Raw genomic sequence first — 17,739 nt, forward strand, 5'->3', positions numbered from 1 at the left:
ACATCTCTGCCTTACCTCCTCTGCCATCTTGGATTATGTTTTCATGTCATTGTAATGCATTCTGGAATTGTCTTCTCCATGAATTATACACGGGGATGCTGCTTTAGAATATGGCCCAAATAATGTATCTTTGGAGGCAGCATAATTAAGTTGCCTATGATGAGTGCATCTATGATGCTTTAAACAAATCATTCACCAAAAATATTAAATAAAAAGGTAATTACTGATCCTCATGTCATTCCAAACCTGTATGCTGTCATGTTTTCTGTGGAACATCAAAGTAGATTTTTTTCCTTGAACAATCACAGCTAAACAACAACTGTTTCCATATGTAGTTGTTTTCATAGAATGACACTTCACAGTGGCAACATCTATCAAGCTCAAAAAACAACAAAAACAGCATAAAAGTAATATATGGCTAGCATGCTTTAAAGGGGTCATGAACTGCCTTTTTTATTTTGTACTGTTCTCTGAGGTCCACTTATAATGTTATCAAGATTTTTACATCAAAAAAACATCATAATTTAGAAGTAATAGGCTATTTTCTGTCCTGTTTTGAACCCCCTCATCGTAACACACTGTTTGAATAGGCGTGGCGGATTGTAGACTTGGAAGTAAATGCCCACTGGTATGATTGGCTAACAGTTTTGCATATTTAAAAATTTTTAACGCCGCCATCAGTACACGTGTGGAATTGTTTTGAAAACTTCCGATGTTGAGAAATGGCAGCCAATGAAATTCAGCCATACATGTTTGAGCCAGAGTCTGATCCTGAATCAGAATACAATGAACCTGCATCTCAAATGGCAAGGATACTACAGCCTGCGACAGCATGGTAAATAATCATCTTTATTTATATTTATACTTTATGCGTTTGTGAGGTAGTTAGCCTATTACATTATATAAGAGTTTAGCCAAAGACGCTACAGAAAGCTGTTTGTGTCGTTATGTTGTTAACATTTATGTATATTACACATTTTATATTTCATTGGTTGTTGCATATAAAGTTTAGATACTAGGCGTTAATACAGTTATAGCTGACGAAGGATAATTCACGCTGCTTCATGTAAACAAAATATAAATGAATGTACCTTCGTTTGTCAAGCTGTCGTTCTTATATTCATTGTCCATCATTTTCATTAAAGTAAAAAACTTGTTCCAAAGGACAGCTGTGTGCCCATCGATGTAAACATCTGCATGTATGTTTGACAGCCTACATCCTTCATAGATGGACGCTGCTGTGATTTAGGTTAAAAGTGCATAAATACTCAGTACATATCAAACAATCTCTAATAACAGACAAAGCAATAGTGACCACGTAATAAAAACAGTTACTCACACTTGTGTGGTGCGACATTACTGTCGGATCCAATATAGTCGGCACAGCGTCATCTTTTAGTTTCAATCTTTCTGAAAATCCTGCATCGAATTGTGCCTTGTTTGTAAACGAATCTGCAGTAAAATGAAGTGAACAAAGGATCAAGTTCTTACTGACACGGTCTGGAACGTCATTAAAATAAAGTTCATCCACTCTTTCCTAATGTTGGGATCAGAAGGAAGGCTATGCAAAGACTGTGTTTTTCCACAACTTGGCAATGGACAGCGTCTTGTTGTCTTCAGAGCCATCTTTATTGTTTGGTTTCTGCATAGACCTGAGATTGCCTCTCTCGTTATTTACCTACTACATGCATGAATCGGTGGGCGGGGCTAAACAGGCAGTGATTTAGAAGCAGGCGTTGATCTTCTTCTGCGGAGGCGGTGTTTAGCCACACTATTACGTAATAAAGTGGCACATTCCACATCCTGTCGTTTTGGCAGATTGGCTTCAATATAAGCTGTTTTTAGACTAACGAGAAAGTTTTGAGTTCTGAAACTTACAGGATGTTTTTATAGTACAATGACCTCTTATATGTCAAAAGATCAAGGGAATTTTGATTTCTCAGTTCATGACCTCTTTAAAGGAATAGTTCACCCAAAAATGAAAATTCTCTAATTTTTCACTAAGCCTGATGCCATCCCAGATGTGTATGACTGTCTTTCTTCAGCAGCATACAAATTAAGATTTTTAGAAGAAGATTTAACTCTATAATGCAAGTAAACGGGTGCTAATACTTCGACATTTAGGCAGTAAAAAAATAATCCATGCGACTCCAGTCGATAAGTGAAAGTCTTCTGATGCAAATCGATACATTTGTGTAAAAAATAACAGTATTAACTTTTAAAAAGCGCTTCCTGCCAACAGTTGACACATCACGTAGCTGTCGCGTGACGTAAGATTGTCAGCGAGTTCACGTGAGAATTCAGTAGCAGCACTTATTTACAACAGAAGAACAAACATCACGCGAGAGTTCAGCCATTTCAAACAGCATTAGAGCCCTGGACTGAAGTGCCGATTTAAAGTTAATTATCAACTTGTTTCTTACATAAACCTATCAGTTTGCTTAAGAAGACATTCATTGATTGACTGGAGTCACATGAATTGCTTTTATGCTGCATAAATATGACTTTTGGACCGTTAAAACATTGGCACCCATTTACTTGCTTTATAAGGATCTGATAGAGCGCTATCTTCTAAAAATCTTTATTTGTGTTCTGCTGAAGAAAGACAGTCATACACATATGGGATGGCATCAGGGTAAGTGATTAATGAGAGAAGTTTCATTTTTGGGTGAAATATTCCTTTAAGTACTCAAAAGTTGTATGATGAGTAATTTATGGCTCGCATGCTTTAAGTAATCAAAATTTATATGATAGCGAGTGTGAAGAACACTGAAATTTAAGTTGTTTCTCACTGATAATATTCACACTGCTGAAAATTACTTCTATCTCACTTTCATGTCCAGATTCAAAAATGGTTTTAAATGAGTTAATTTATTTTGTGAACTAATTTTTACCCTCTAGGCAGCTCACACCTCTAGGTTTCGTAACAAAACATGCATGTGAATGGTTAAATCTCAGTTATTGTTTTGGATAAGAATTTGATTGATTTCACTTCCAGCATAAGCAGAAAATAACAGATCTTTTGAGCTGTTTGCTTGACCTTTGGGGTCATGTTTGAGTATGCTTAACTGAATTCAACAACCTACCATAGGATTCTAGAGCATCTCAGAGAACAACAAACTTACATCAACTTGCTGACATTTAAGGCCTTGAAAAGGTTAATGGACCAAACAATGTATACAGTACTTGGACTGTTGTTTAGGGCCAATGAGAGATGGGTGAAGACAGGCTGCAAGCCTGTTTTGTTGTACCAAGTGGACTGGCTTTCTATCTGGCTGAATGAGAGAATGGTGATGAATGTTTGGGGTTGCTTCCGTGGGTATGTGTGTTTGCTGACATTGGCCCTGGAGTTGTGTGTATGTGCTGCCAAACAGTCTGTCTTCACTTAGGGACAGAAATTGTGAAGGGAAACTCTGCATGGCGCCTCCTGTTGGTGCCATCTGAAAATGATGTGCATTTCTGAAATGGCTCCCACGCTCACTTCCTTTTTTCTCACAGTAGGGTAATTTTAGTTCTTCTTGCCTGTCATTAACAAAACCTGAGTGCGCACAAACGATGCAGAAGCACTGGTGAGTACTGTGCAGTAATTAAGAGTAAGTATTATGAAAATGTTTTTGGCGAAAGTTGTGGACTAGGAAAATTGATGGAATTCATCTGTTAGGGCATAATCTGCTGAGCTTCATTTGCAATGTTTCTACAGGCTCTCACCACAGTTTTAAAATACAGAGCTACTGAGTGAACTTCTTCAAAATATGCTAAAACTTCTGGCAAACATTTGTGGTGAATCACAAGCTCTGCAGTACTGCAGTATACCCAACAGACTCGTGCAAGCCATTCGCACATCATGAGCCGGCAGCACTTCACTTTTGGTTAATTGCGAGAGTAAACATGCCTGTTTTGCTTCGTTAAATTCCGTGTTTCATTTGTTTCTTTTTGCTTTCAGAACAACACGTCATGTAATAAGGAAAACACCACTATTAATCCTTGAGATTTCACATACACACTCCTTAAACCATGGTCACACTCAAAATTACATTAAATGATTAAAAGAGAAAACATAAACCCACATCGTGGGGTTCAAAAATCTGAGTTTATTCAAAATATAAATTAAACCTGGAAATAAAGTTTTAGGATTTTGCAGGTGTAATTCACAGAAAAGGGCTAAATAGTTGATCGGCTTGTGATGTGCGAATGGCTTGCACACACAATACAAGTCTCGTCACACTTTAATAATGTTTAGCATCCCATTCATCTGATGAAAACACGCTGCGTGATCATGAGGGAGGATTACATCAAGATGTACATTGGAATGCAGGTGCACAGCAATTGACCAGGAAAAATAAAATAACATTTTGTATCTTTATAATATATTAGCCAAATACATTTAAACTCAGTTTTTCACAGTTCCTGACATTTAATCGTAGAAAACATTCCCTGTCTTTGGTCAGTTAGGAACACTACTTTATTAAAAATTTCAGCTTTTATTTCTTTCATCACATTTCCAGTGGGTCAGAAGTTTAAATACAGTTTGTTAGTACTTGGTAGCATTGCCTTTAAATTGTTTAACTTGGGTCAAACATTTTGGGTAGCCTTCCACAAGCTTCTCACAATAAGTTGCTGGAATTTTGGCCCATTCCTCCAGACAGAACTGGTGTCAGGTTTGTATTCCTCCTTGCTCAAACATGCTTTTTCAGTTCTGCCCACAAATATTCTATCGGACTGAGGTCAGGGCTTTGTGATGGCCACTCCAGTACCTTGAATTTGTTGTCCTTAAGCCATTTTGCCACAACTTTGGAGGTATGCTTGGGGTCATTGTCCATTTGGAAGACCCATTTGTGACCAAGCTTTAACTTCCTGGCTGATGTCTTGAGATGTTGCTTCAATATATCCACATAATTTTCCTTCCTCATGATGCCATCTATTTTGTGAAGTGCACCAGTCCCTCCTGCAGCAAAGCACCCCCACAACGCGATGCTGCCACCCCCATGTTTCACGGTTGTGTAGCAAATTAGCTTAAAAAGGGAATTATTTATAATTAATTATAACTGGTTATAATTAATAATAAATATTTAGATTAGATCTTAGAATTAACTGTAGCAGAATCGATATTACAATTACTTGATCTGTCCGTCCACCGAGAAGACAATATAATTATTTATCAATTCTAGGAAGATTACTTTCCTGGCCAAGGAACGATAGCCTTCCTACTTCCTACAGTGCTAGCAGTAGTTTAGCATGTAGCAAGGAGCAACATTCAGTGACTTTGAATTGTGAGCGGAACACAGAGACAATCAATTGTGAATATAAGGGATTTAATAAATGAAACTATAACTAACATACAAACAAACTAAGCAAAACATACATATATAGAATGAAGGAAAGTAAGGAAAGGAGAGAGAAGAGCAGAGAAAGAAGGCAGTATTTCACATCAGTTAACCACAACCTAAATGAGAATCATCAGAGGCACAATTCACCTTAAAAGGGGTTCAAACTTAAACGCGCATCTAATCAGTTGTAAATGGTTACTTGCATTGGTTTGTTGCTGAATAAGAGTCTTGATGCGGTAGACGAGGTTCTCGACGATTTCTTTAGGAGTGAGTTGAAGAAGTCCACAGGAAATCCACAAAGTTACTTGAAGGTAAACACTGCCAGAAGGTTAAACTCAAGAGGAGAGTTTTGGAGTGTGTTGGTCTCAAGAAGAAGAGTTTTGAGCGATGATTAGTCTGCGTTCTGGAGTTTTAATAGTTCATTGCCGCACCCATTTTGTGGGTGGAGTGGCCAATCAGAGGCATGCATTTTGAGCGGGAGAGACATCCTTTGTCTCCGTTTATGGCCCATTCGCATTTTATTGCTGATCTGGACCGCTAGTGCAGCTTTTAATTCAAAACATAGTAAGAATTGTTCGATGCATTTCACGATCACATGGTGTACATTATTGTGTGAGAAATAAAGAGAAGATCATTTTGATACCAAGAAGGTAACCTCCAGACGATATTAAAGCAGAGATACACTCATACACTTGAATATAGGCATTTAACGTCTAACTAATACAAGTAAAGGGTTTTAACTAAGTTAATATGATAGGGGAATATACATACAACACATGCATATAGCAGATACATTTATAACTGCTTACTATGGCCTAAATAGAGAAAATGTCTTTAGGTGTGTGTGTGTGACGTGTATTGGAATTACTGGAGACAGACAACTGCTCTGGTGCCTGGCACGGGGGTCACCCATTATGGTGTGAGAAATAAAGAGAAGATCATTTTGATACCAAGAAGGTAACCTCCAGACGATATTAAAGCAGAGATACACTCATACACTTGAATATAGGCGTTTAACGTCTAACTAATACAAGTAAAGGGTTTTAACCAAGTTAATATAATAGGGGAATATACATACAACACATGCATATAGCAGATACATTTATAACTGCTTACTATGGCCTAAATAGAGAAAATGTCTTTAGGTGTGTGTGTGACGTGTATTGGAATTACTGGAGACAGACAACTGCTCTGGTGCCTGGCACGGGGGTCACCCCCTTTCTGTGGAATGTGTTTGAAGCTTGATGGAGACACTCCAGAGGCGACCTGTTTTAGCATCCTTTTGATAGTGATAAAGACCATCTGCAATTTAGCACCCATATAAATGTAAACGCGGAGGCCATGTCAGTAATTTATATGCAAATGTCAAAAGGCTAAAAGGGTTTTTTTAAACAAAGTGTAATTAACCATCACTGATCTTACACAGACGTTACAGTTGGGATGGTGTTCTTTGACTTGCAAGCCTCACCTTTTTTCCTCCAAACATAACGATGGTCATTATGGTCAAAAAGTTCCATTTTTGTTTCATCAGACCAGAGGAAATTTCTCCAAAAAGGATGATTTTTCTCCCCATATGCACTTGCAAATTGTAGTCTGGCTTTTTTTGGTGGTTTTGGAGCATTGGTTTCTTCCTTGCTAAGCAACCTTTCAGGTTATGTCGATATAGGATTTGTTTTACTGTGGATATAGATACTTGTCTACCTGTTTCCTCCAGCATCTTCACAAGGTCTTTTGCTGTTGTTCTGGGATTGATTTTCACTTTTTGCACCAAACTACGTTCATCTCCAGGAGACAGAATGCGTCTCCTTCCTGAGCAGTATGATGGCTGCGTGGTCCCATGGTGTTTATACTTGCGTACTATTGTTTGTACAGATGAAAGTGGTACATTCAGGCATTTGGAAATTGCTCCTAAAGATGAACCAGACATGTGGAGGTCCACAATTAATTTTTCTGAGGTCTTGGCTGATTTTATTTGATTTTGATGTCAAGCAAAAAGGCACTGTGTTTGAAGGTAGGCCTTAAAATACATCCACAGGTACACCTCCAGTTCAGTACACCTCCTATAAGAAGCTAATTGGCTAATTGTCTAAAGGCTTGACATCATTTTCTGGTATTTTCTAAGCTGCTTAATGGAACTGTTGACTTAGTGTATGTAAACTTCTGACCCACTGGAATTGTGATATAGTCAATTAAAAGTGAAACAATCTGTCTGTAAACAATTGTTGGAAAAATTACTTGTGTCATGCACAAAGTAGATGTCCTAAATGACATATTAACATTTAATTAATATTAAATCTGTGCAGTGGTTAAAAAAATGAGCTTTAATGACTTCAACCTAAGTGTATGTAAACTTCTGACTTCAACTGTATATGTGTAGGTATATATATATATATATATATGTATTTAAGCAATATCACATGAGCAAGAGTGCGATATGGCCCTACATCAGCACTGCTGTGTTTTGGCCACAGGCACGAGGCCGCAGGCCGAGTGCCATAGGTAATCACAGCAGTGCTGATTTAGGGCCATATAGCACGATTGCGAGTGTGCTATTGCTTATATACAACAGTTCAATGAACAAGAAAATTTTAAATAAATTAGGAAAAACTGAGTACAGTCATAAAAACACATTTGTGCATGGAACTACATTCTTACACGACAGATCAGAATCTGCCATTGCTGGTTCAAACCAAATAATGGGTCCAAGCCATCATTAGTAATTCAAAAATTTCACTTCAGAAATAGTCTCACGGCTTGTGCTGTTTCTAACAAGTTATTGGATAAACAAGGATGTATGTGTGTGTGTGTGTGTGTGTGTGTGAGAGAGAGAGAGAGAGAGAGAGAGAGTGAGAGAGAGAGAGAGAGAAAGAGAGAGACCGAGCCTATGCGATCACCTGTTGCCACACCCATGCAGAGATGTTGTCAGTTTTCTGAAGATCAGGTTTCGCAGTGGAAAAATAGCTGTCCATGTGGGGGTATTTCTCCCTATTTCGTGGTAGCCGGTGCACAAAAGTCTTTCACTATAGAAACCGCAATCTTCTCCACCATTTTAAACAGTATTTTCTCTCCAATGTGGAAACTCCAGTAAGAGGTAAGCGCCTTGTGTTGTGTAATTAATCAGTCTGTTGTGTCTCTCAGCTGTGATGAGCCTTATTGCTGAAGTTGTTCCTTAAAGCCATTCAAAGCTATTTCCTAGCTTTAGTTGTGTAGTAGTAAAACCAGCGATCATGTAGAGCTGTTGTATGTAAACACTGGCTGACGCGGATTCACTTCATGTCAACTAACTGGCTCATATTACACACAAAAAAAATCTTTTGCCACCACCTGCTGGCTAACATATGTAATGTAAAAAAAAAAAAGAAAATGTAAAAAGACACACAAACAGTAGCTTTTAACACATATGCACTGCTCTTACACTTTAGTTTTGAACGGCACGAACACAAGCGGAGTGATACACACAGTGAAGCGCTGGAGTGCTGATGGTGTTAGACCATCAGTGCTCATGGAACGTCTCTCGTCCAATCAGATTTGAGGACCAGAACTAACTGTTAATATAGATAGATACATAGATAGATAGATAGATACGGCCCCATCGACTGCAGTTTTTTATTTATTTATTTATTAAACCCCTAAAATACAGTTTGTGTCCTGTGTGATTATTTACTACCAACCAGCTACACATTGACATCCAATCAATATATACTCATATATACAAAATATACAGTATATGACATGTACTTAATTCTAGTAGTGACATTTGCCTTTGCACAGTGCTCTCACTTGTGAGGGTCTCTCTCGATTTGTACCCCCCACAATTGGGCTACCATTTACATCAGCATCACTGCAAGTTGGGAGAAAAGAGCTTTGCGAGGTGATCTGAAATGACAGTTGGGGAGCCAAATTGATCTCTTTGATTAATTTATCTTCCCCTTGTTGTGCCCGGGGAAATTGCTGAATGGCATTCCGTAAAATTAAAAACACAAACCATATATTTTCATAATCTGACAGATAATTGGCATGGGGGTTGAATTCTAGATGATTGTCCCATTACTGAATTTCTTTGGAGACACATACTGTATAGAGCAAGCATGTGCACACACATACACATAATATTTTTTATTAAAGACATTGTTTTTTATAGTAAACTTATATTCTTTTCAAACCATATTTCGTCTGGTAACAAGATGTTTTAATTGAACTGTTCAGGATTTAGGAAGACTTTTGCTTAGAGGTTTTGAGAGTTATAACTGACTTATGACACTGGATGTAATTGAATGATAGAGAAAGTGAGAGAGAAAGCCACATCTCAGATGTGAGTGGTTGCTTTCAGTAATCCCTGATCAATACCACAATAAAGAACTGCACATTAATATGCTTATATGCCATTTTTCACGCTGCTGTGCTAACAGAGATGAGAGGAGAGGTGGTATTTTACTAATGGATGAATTGCTCATCTATCTCCCTGAGGGTTGGTGACATATGGGCAATGCCAGGAATAGACAAAGACAATACCAATCCTTTAACTCTGGACTTCATTATTGATGACCATCTTGGGAAACAAATGAAACAGATTGGAGCAATTATCAAATAAATACAGTAATTAATCCGGATTTTTTCAAAATAATTTTTAAATTAACTCATTGAAAAAAAGAAAAGAAAAGAAAAGAAAAAAAGAAGATTTCTTGTTCTGGTTTCAGCAATGCATCATTTAAGCTTCCACCCCATAAGGCACAATGAAATATTCAGAACTCTACATTCAGTGCCAGGCCCGTTGTGAATTTAAAATGTGCTACTACAATAATAACCTCCATTTTGTAAACATCAACAAAGGCGGCAGCTAAAATGCAATATGTAATTTCACTTTAAATAAGAATGTGATAATCTGTTCCCTCAACACTTTGTGTATGCATGCTTTTTTTATGCTGCTCTTTTGATGTTTAGACATTCAGAATGGGAATATTGCTCCTTTGTGTCCAATAAATATTGATTCAGTACTCTTAAATAACAAAATGTGGTGCCCAGTCTGAGATCCAGAGTATAAATACACAATTGCTGTTTTACAGTAGGCTTATCTGTGCTGGAATCGTTTTTACTGCACTTGGAAACAGATAAGCACAAAAACTGTCTGAGCATGATTTATATGCTTTTGTACCATCACATTTATGACTCACAGACCCACACAACATATGCTGTACACCCCAAGAAATATGGTGCAGCCCTTTTGTGGTAAATTTTAAAGTAAAAGTTTTAATGAAAGAATATTTAAATAAATACATGTATTTTTCAATTTAGTATCACAAATTTCACTCAGTCTCTTTTGTCAGATCTGTAAATATTTGTATACAGCTAGACTGTCATCAGAAATCTTCTATTTGTCTATGCCCTCTCTTCTTGCTGTGGCAAGGCTAAGCACCCAGACTCTACTAGCTTGCCTCCAAACATCCTTGGGCCAGGAGGGGAGAAGAGCTTAGCTGTTCAAAGGTAAAACAAAGTGATAGTCACCCTGGCTGTCGTTAGTTATCCTCCATGGCTGCCTCGGGTGACTGTCGTACTTCTGAACCCCCTGTAATTTTTACTTGGCCTTCTTTGTCTGGGAGTTTGTCCCGCACAAGGTGAGAGCCACTGAGGCATGTCCGCAGTGATGGATTTACAACCCTGGTTCTAACAGGGCTGTTGTCACACATACTCTCCAGGCCAAGAGACGTAGTCAGGAAGAGCGACAGAGGGATGCTACATTGGCTGGGATGCCTGAAATGGGTCTCATGACAGGACATACAACTAGATCTTTCTTAGTGAGATGGTTTCAAAAGCATGGGGTGATGGTAGCACAATGGCAAAGCTGTGGGTTTCTTATACACATTAAACACTGGCATGTAAGTGTTTCTTTATCTTTGTGTCCTTTTTCATATAAACTTTGTTCATAAGTTAACAAGCGTTTTGGCCGCTAAGAACATTTTATAATGCTATCAGCTTATTAGGTGACAGAAGTGTAAAGGAACAATGTTGACCTGGAATAACATTTGACAAGTGAGTGTCCATGCTAAAATAAAATAAGTAAGGAATAATTGACAATGGCCCGTTGAGTTTTTTTTTTTTTTTTTTTTTTAAATAATGCACACTGTTTGATACTTCATTGCTAGTTCGAAAACGTCACTTTAGAACTAGCTTTGGAGAATTGCGAAGCTTGCGCTGCTTTACTGGGGCACTTACTGGAGTAACAAGGTAGTGCATCTGTGTGTGTGTGTGTGTGTGTGTGTGTGTGTGTGTCTGTCTGTCTGTGTGCATGAGCGAAAGAAAGAAAACAGAGAGATTGCGTGTTGGATTACCTGTGTTTGCGGCTCTCGTCAGCAGAAACATTGCTTCAAAATTGCCAAGCGTAAGTTTTAGTATACTTCTCAGTGTCACATTATTGTATATTGCTTTCCTGTTGCTGCACAACTGTTTTATTAAGTTGCAGGGATCCGTTGACATCACTTCTATGTGTCCGGCTCACGAGTATGTGTGTGTGTCCGTCTGTGTGTGAGAGCGAGAGAGGGGGGAAGGGGGAGTGTGAGGGGGCTTGTTTGTCATTCTTATCCGATTTACTTAACCAATGTCTTTGTTTTAGTTGGTTATTTTGCTGTGGTAGCCTGTATGGCTCTTTGAAATAACTGAAATAATTTGGCGAAATTATATGGAACCGTTATGCGGTCAAGACCTGGAACTATTTCATAACCGTGCGTTTACTGTAAAATAACTGCACACTTTAGAATGTCTGTCAACCAATCAGAATCAAGCATTCAACAGACCAGTGGTATAAAATGAAATAAAATACTGTAAAGATGCATTGAAATGAAGATGTATGCATATATACTATAACTTGTGAACGAAATGTGTATTCTTCAAATGCACCTTTAAAATAAATACTTATACTTAATGTGATTATTTATTTTTTGACTGGACTGCTGACAAACAATTTTTCACACATCAGAATGTTTTTTTTTTTTTTTTTTTGCAATAATAAAACAAACTCATAAATAAATGAGTATGTGTGCAGCCATCATCGAAATGATTATGTTCACCCTTAAACCTCTTAACACTCAGCATTAATTACATCCAAGTATAATTTATCCACATTGCACATAGGAATTTGAGGTGATTAGACATGGGAATTAAAAGAAAAACGATAATAAAAAGTTTGTCTGCTAGGCAATATATAATCATGCATGAACATAAGCTAAGCAAAATAAATTTGATTGGTATATTGTGAGAATTACTAATGGAAATACCATATTAGTTAGTTCTATAATATGAGCGTTTAACATTGTCACTGCATTATTTTTCCTCTCCAATGGCTAATGACTTGCCCATAAACATTTCCAGGCATTTCCCTGACAAACACCAATGGTTCTATATGTAGGATGATTAATATTCAACAATGATGAATAATAAAAAAAAGTCAGACTGCATCAAGTCAATATTGTTTATTATTGATTTTCTGTAGTTTAAGAGACAGAATGTTTTAAGATGGAGTTCATCATTTCGATTATCAAGACGTGATACTAAAGGCATGCGTAATGAAAATTGTTCTTATTGCACTGCCACCACATATTTTCCTCTCCTTCCTGTATTCTGTAGTGCAAAGGGTTTAGCTGTTTAGTATGGTTTAGTTCACACTAGTAGATGCTGTAACTACACCATTTTGGCACCAAAAGCATCTTTTGCCATTGACAGCCATTCAAAAGTAGATATACAGTACATTTATATTTTGTAAGTGTGACGTGCATCATCTGACAGAGGTCAAAGAAACAGATGGAGACTTGGCACTGCATTCTCATGCATTTATTATTTTTATTATTATTATTATTATTATTATTATTATTATGGAACAGGGATCAACTGAACAGTTAACAATTCAACAAAGACGTTGTACCTGGAAGTCAAAATATAATAATGATTCCTCTTGGGAATGAATGAGCATCGCCCATTTTTACTCCACTGATAGTTAGGTTTAGTTTTGGGATTTGGGTTGCAAAAATCCCACATGCATTCCTCTTCACTGTATTACAGCCTGTACAGCTAAAACAACTTGCTTTTTGCACCCTTCTGTGGATGTTACATCCAGAAAATGGAGCTCACACGTGCCCATACACCCAACAACACTTACCACATTGGCCACTGGGGGCAGTGTTACGAATTTTGGTAAGCACAGACCGAATTTAGTTAAAGAAAACTCAACCAACTGTTCACAATTTTACTGTGAGATTACTCTGACAGAAAATAGCCTAAAGATGTTTCCCAAGTGTCATTAAATAAAAAAATTAAACACTACTTTTTTTGGTGAAAGGCATAACAATTACAATTTTAAACACAATGTATTTAACCCTGTTCCACATGCAACATGTAAATGTAAAATGTTTCACTGTATTACAGTAGTTTCTTTTTTTTTTTTTTTTTTTTTTCTGTAACAGCTCCAGAGTGATTAATCACATGATATTTATGGCTCAGGTGATGCTAAACAAGATGTATTTGGAACTGAGTGACCATGAATAAAGACATTTGCATGGTTCTGGGAGGTAATGCACTGAGCAACTGCCATTGAGAAGAAAATAAATTCTAATGGAAAGCTCTCTCCAGCTATTGCAGACCTCCTTGGTCTAGGAGTGAGCAAGCTAAGCCTCAGTCTGAAACACGCAGGGAGAACTGGGATACCGCCAATGAATACTGGAGGGAGAAATGAGAAAGGTCAAATTCAGAGGAGCCAAGCTACACAGATTCAAATAGGGATTTGTCATCCTCACAGAACATGGGAAGTTCCCTGCTATGAATGTCAAGCCATGCTTAGATGCTTGTCTAGATCAGTGACTTCTAGAATGGAAAGGACATTCTCTTTCTCTGATGTGAGCTGAAAGCCTTCCTTGAGCAACTGATATCTTCAGTAAGAAGACTCTTTTTCCATGCCTGTTTACCAGTCCTGGAAGGGCTGTGGCTAGATGCTGTCATTGCCTTCAAAAGCCTGCAGTTACTTCCTGGTTTCCTTGGGAACACAGCCCAGGTTTAGGAGAGATTGCTCGCAAAACATGCTATCAGCAGTTCAAGAGGGAAATGTGAACACATGAATTAATGCAAAAATGTCTGATTGGACATGCTGCTTGTCAGTACTTTGCCAGAATGGGGTCGATTTCAGTGTACATGAACATTCGAAAGCAACATGTCGAAATTTGATCGCGTTGTCATTTGAGCACCCATGTGCTGTGGGTTAATGTGAGAAAAATCTCACATTTGACGACATAACATTGTCAACTCTGTAATATGGATCAATGACCTGACGCTCATTTTGTTGTCCAGATCTATTCAATTATTAAAAAATACATAAAAAATGCAATTCACACAAAATGATTACTTGAATACACCTCTACTATGATATTTTGGAGTTCAAAATCATTTTGATATCATTTATGGGACTTAAAGTCAAAAATGTGATGTAACCATCTGGAGACTGGAGACTAGGGATGTGTCCGAAGCCGAATACCTTATTCGGAAAGGCACGAATAATAACTTAAAAACGAATAACGGTTTCATCCTAATAATATAAAAATTATTAATTTGTCTGATAATCCAAGAAACACAACTATAAAGCGACATTGAAAAATGAACATATTCTAAATTACAACGAATTTATGAAACTGTGCAGCCAATATTTCTAAAGTGTAAATCTTATGAATGAAAATGCGCACGGTGTGATTTCAGATCAGATGGGCATGGCCTAGACTCCGTTTGCGGTCTCTGTAAATTGTTCGCATCTGGAGCTTGTCAAGTGTAATATTAACTGAGATACGACATCATGTACACTTTCCACTTCTTGAAATGTCTATGTTAATGTATCACATGATTCACATTTGATTCCCATGCATTTATTTATAGCCTAAACCTAGCGCGATGTTAAATTCCTGACCTGAAGTCATTATTTCACGTCGGAGCTCGTCTAGCTGTCTCTTAAAGTTGACCACATTTATATTCACATCAGCGATTAAGGTAATTATCTGGTTAAGACTTTATTCAGAAAAAAAGTAAAAATGCTCTATAAAGGTTTAAATGCTCCATATATTATTCATCTATTTGGAATATTCCTGCTTATGCAAAACAAAGAAACTGAAACTTGCTCTGTCTTTTTTCTTCTTTTTCTTCTTTAAACTGTACTAAATTTGAGAATGTTAAGTGTTCTTGAGTTCTGAAAAGGCACTGTATACATTTAACATTAATATAATAATAATAATAATAATAATAATAATAATAATTATTATTATTATTACTAAATAATGGTGTCCTATTGTAAAAAATCCTGATGGACTTACAGGACTTTCACCTATTTGTAGGCTATATTGATTTATTATATGTCTTTTAATGCTTGAATTTGTATTTATTATTCACTGCAAAATGTGTGCTTGATATTTCAAGTCATTTCAAGTGAAGTCATTTTTATTTGTATAGCGCCTTTCACAACACATATTGTTTCAAATCAGAAGATAAAACTGTAATATCTATGATGTTTTAGGGTCATCACTGTGTAGTTTGATAAAATATGATTGTGAATTGTGTTTAAAAATAAGTAATTAAATAATAATTGTATTTATAACCCCAGTGAGCAAGCCAAAGGCGACTGTGGCAAGGAACACAAAACTACATAAGATGTTGGTTAATGGAGAAAAATAACCTTGGGATAAACCAGACTCACTGTGGGGGCCAATTCCCCTCTGTCTAACATCATGAATATAATGCCAATATTACTTAAGTATAGTGCAAGTCATGGTTTAAAATTATTAAACTAAGTGTTAAGGGTCAGTGTTTAAAACAAAGATTTTGTATGAGCTGTAAGATTAATGACTAATATCTTTGAAGTCCATCCTGGATTAACTGCAGAAGTTCACATAGATGCAATTGTCCTTGTTAGTTGGCTGATGAAGGGTTTTGCTGGCAATTAATTGATAGTCTATGTATTCCATTTCAAGAGTGTAGTCCATCATTAGACCGAGGTGATGAAAGCAGAGATCAGTTAGGTGCATCACAGTTCAACCTGCCTGGTAATTTCGGTGAGGTCTATCGTAAGTCCAAGTTTCAGGCAATGGCATATGAAGTATCCCATGTCTTATGGTTGGAGTTGGCATCAGTTCATCCTCTGAAGTCCATCGTAATAGACTGAAGTGATGTTTGGATGGCACCGGCTGCTATTAGTCATCATCACACAGCGACATGTAGCAGTGGAGTCCAACAAGAAGCAGGAATGGAGCTGGATCCAGCCGGTTCTGGTGACCTCAGTATAGGAGTCCCGAGGTTGAGACAGGGAAACAAATAGAATAATATTAGCATAGATGCCACTCAATTTATTGCAGAGTTATAGATCACGATCAATGTTTCTAGTTTTTGGTTACGGCAGACCTAACTAAAGCAGCGTAATTGTGAGTTGAAGTATAAATTAGGTGTATGCCTGGCTAAATAGATGAGTCTTTAGTCTAGACTTAAACTGAGTGAGTGTGTCTGCATCTCGAACAGTGTTAGGGAGACTATTCCATAGTTTAGGAGCCAAATATGAAAAGGATCTACCTCCTTCTGTGGATTTTGATATTCTAGGAACTATTAACAGGCCAGAATTTTGCGATCGTGATGGAATATAGCGTGGTAGAAGGTTACTTAAGTACTGTGGAGCTAGACCATTCAAAGCTTTGTACGTAGTTAACAGAATTTTAAAATTAATATGAAATTTATCAGGTAGCCAATGTAATGATGATAAAATGGGGCTAATATGATCATATTTCTTGGATCTCGTCAGCACTCTGGCTGCTGCATTTCGAACCAATTGAAGTTTATTTATTGATCTTGCTGGACATCCTCCCAGTAATGCATTAAAATAATCTAGTCTTGAGGTCATGAACGCATGAATTAGTTTTTCGGCATCAGCAACAGAGAGCATGTGTCATAATTTAGCAATATTTCTTAGGTGGAAGAGTGCTATTCTACAAACATTGGTAATTTGATTTTCAAAGGACATTTTGGTATCAAATATAACACCTAAGTTCTTCGCTGTTGAAGATGATGTAACAGTACATCCATTGAGAGTCAAAATATATTTTAGCGTCTTATTTTTAGAGGTTTTTGGTCCAATAATTAGTACCTCTGTTTTGTCGGAATTGAGTAGAAGGAAATGTCTGGCCATCCAATCTTTTATTTCATTGATACACTCTGCTAATTTGGAGAATTGTGAAATCTCATCAGGTTTTGAAGAAATATAAAGTTGGGTATCGTCGGCATAACAGTGGAAACTTATTCCACGATTCCTGATAATATCGCCAAGGGGAAGCATATACAAGGAGAAAAGCAGAGGCCCTAAAACTGATCCCTGTGGCACTCCATACTTTACTTTTGATTGGTCTGACAA

This window comes from Myxocyprinus asiaticus, chromosome 27, assembly GCF_019703515.2.
Source record: "Myxocyprinus asiaticus isolate MX2 ecotype Aquarium Trade chromosome 27, UBuf_Myxa_2, whole genome shotgun sequence".
Taxonomy (NCBI): Eukaryota; Metazoa; Chordata; class Actinopteri; order Cypriniformes; family Catostomidae; genus Myxocyprinus; species Myxocyprinus asiaticus.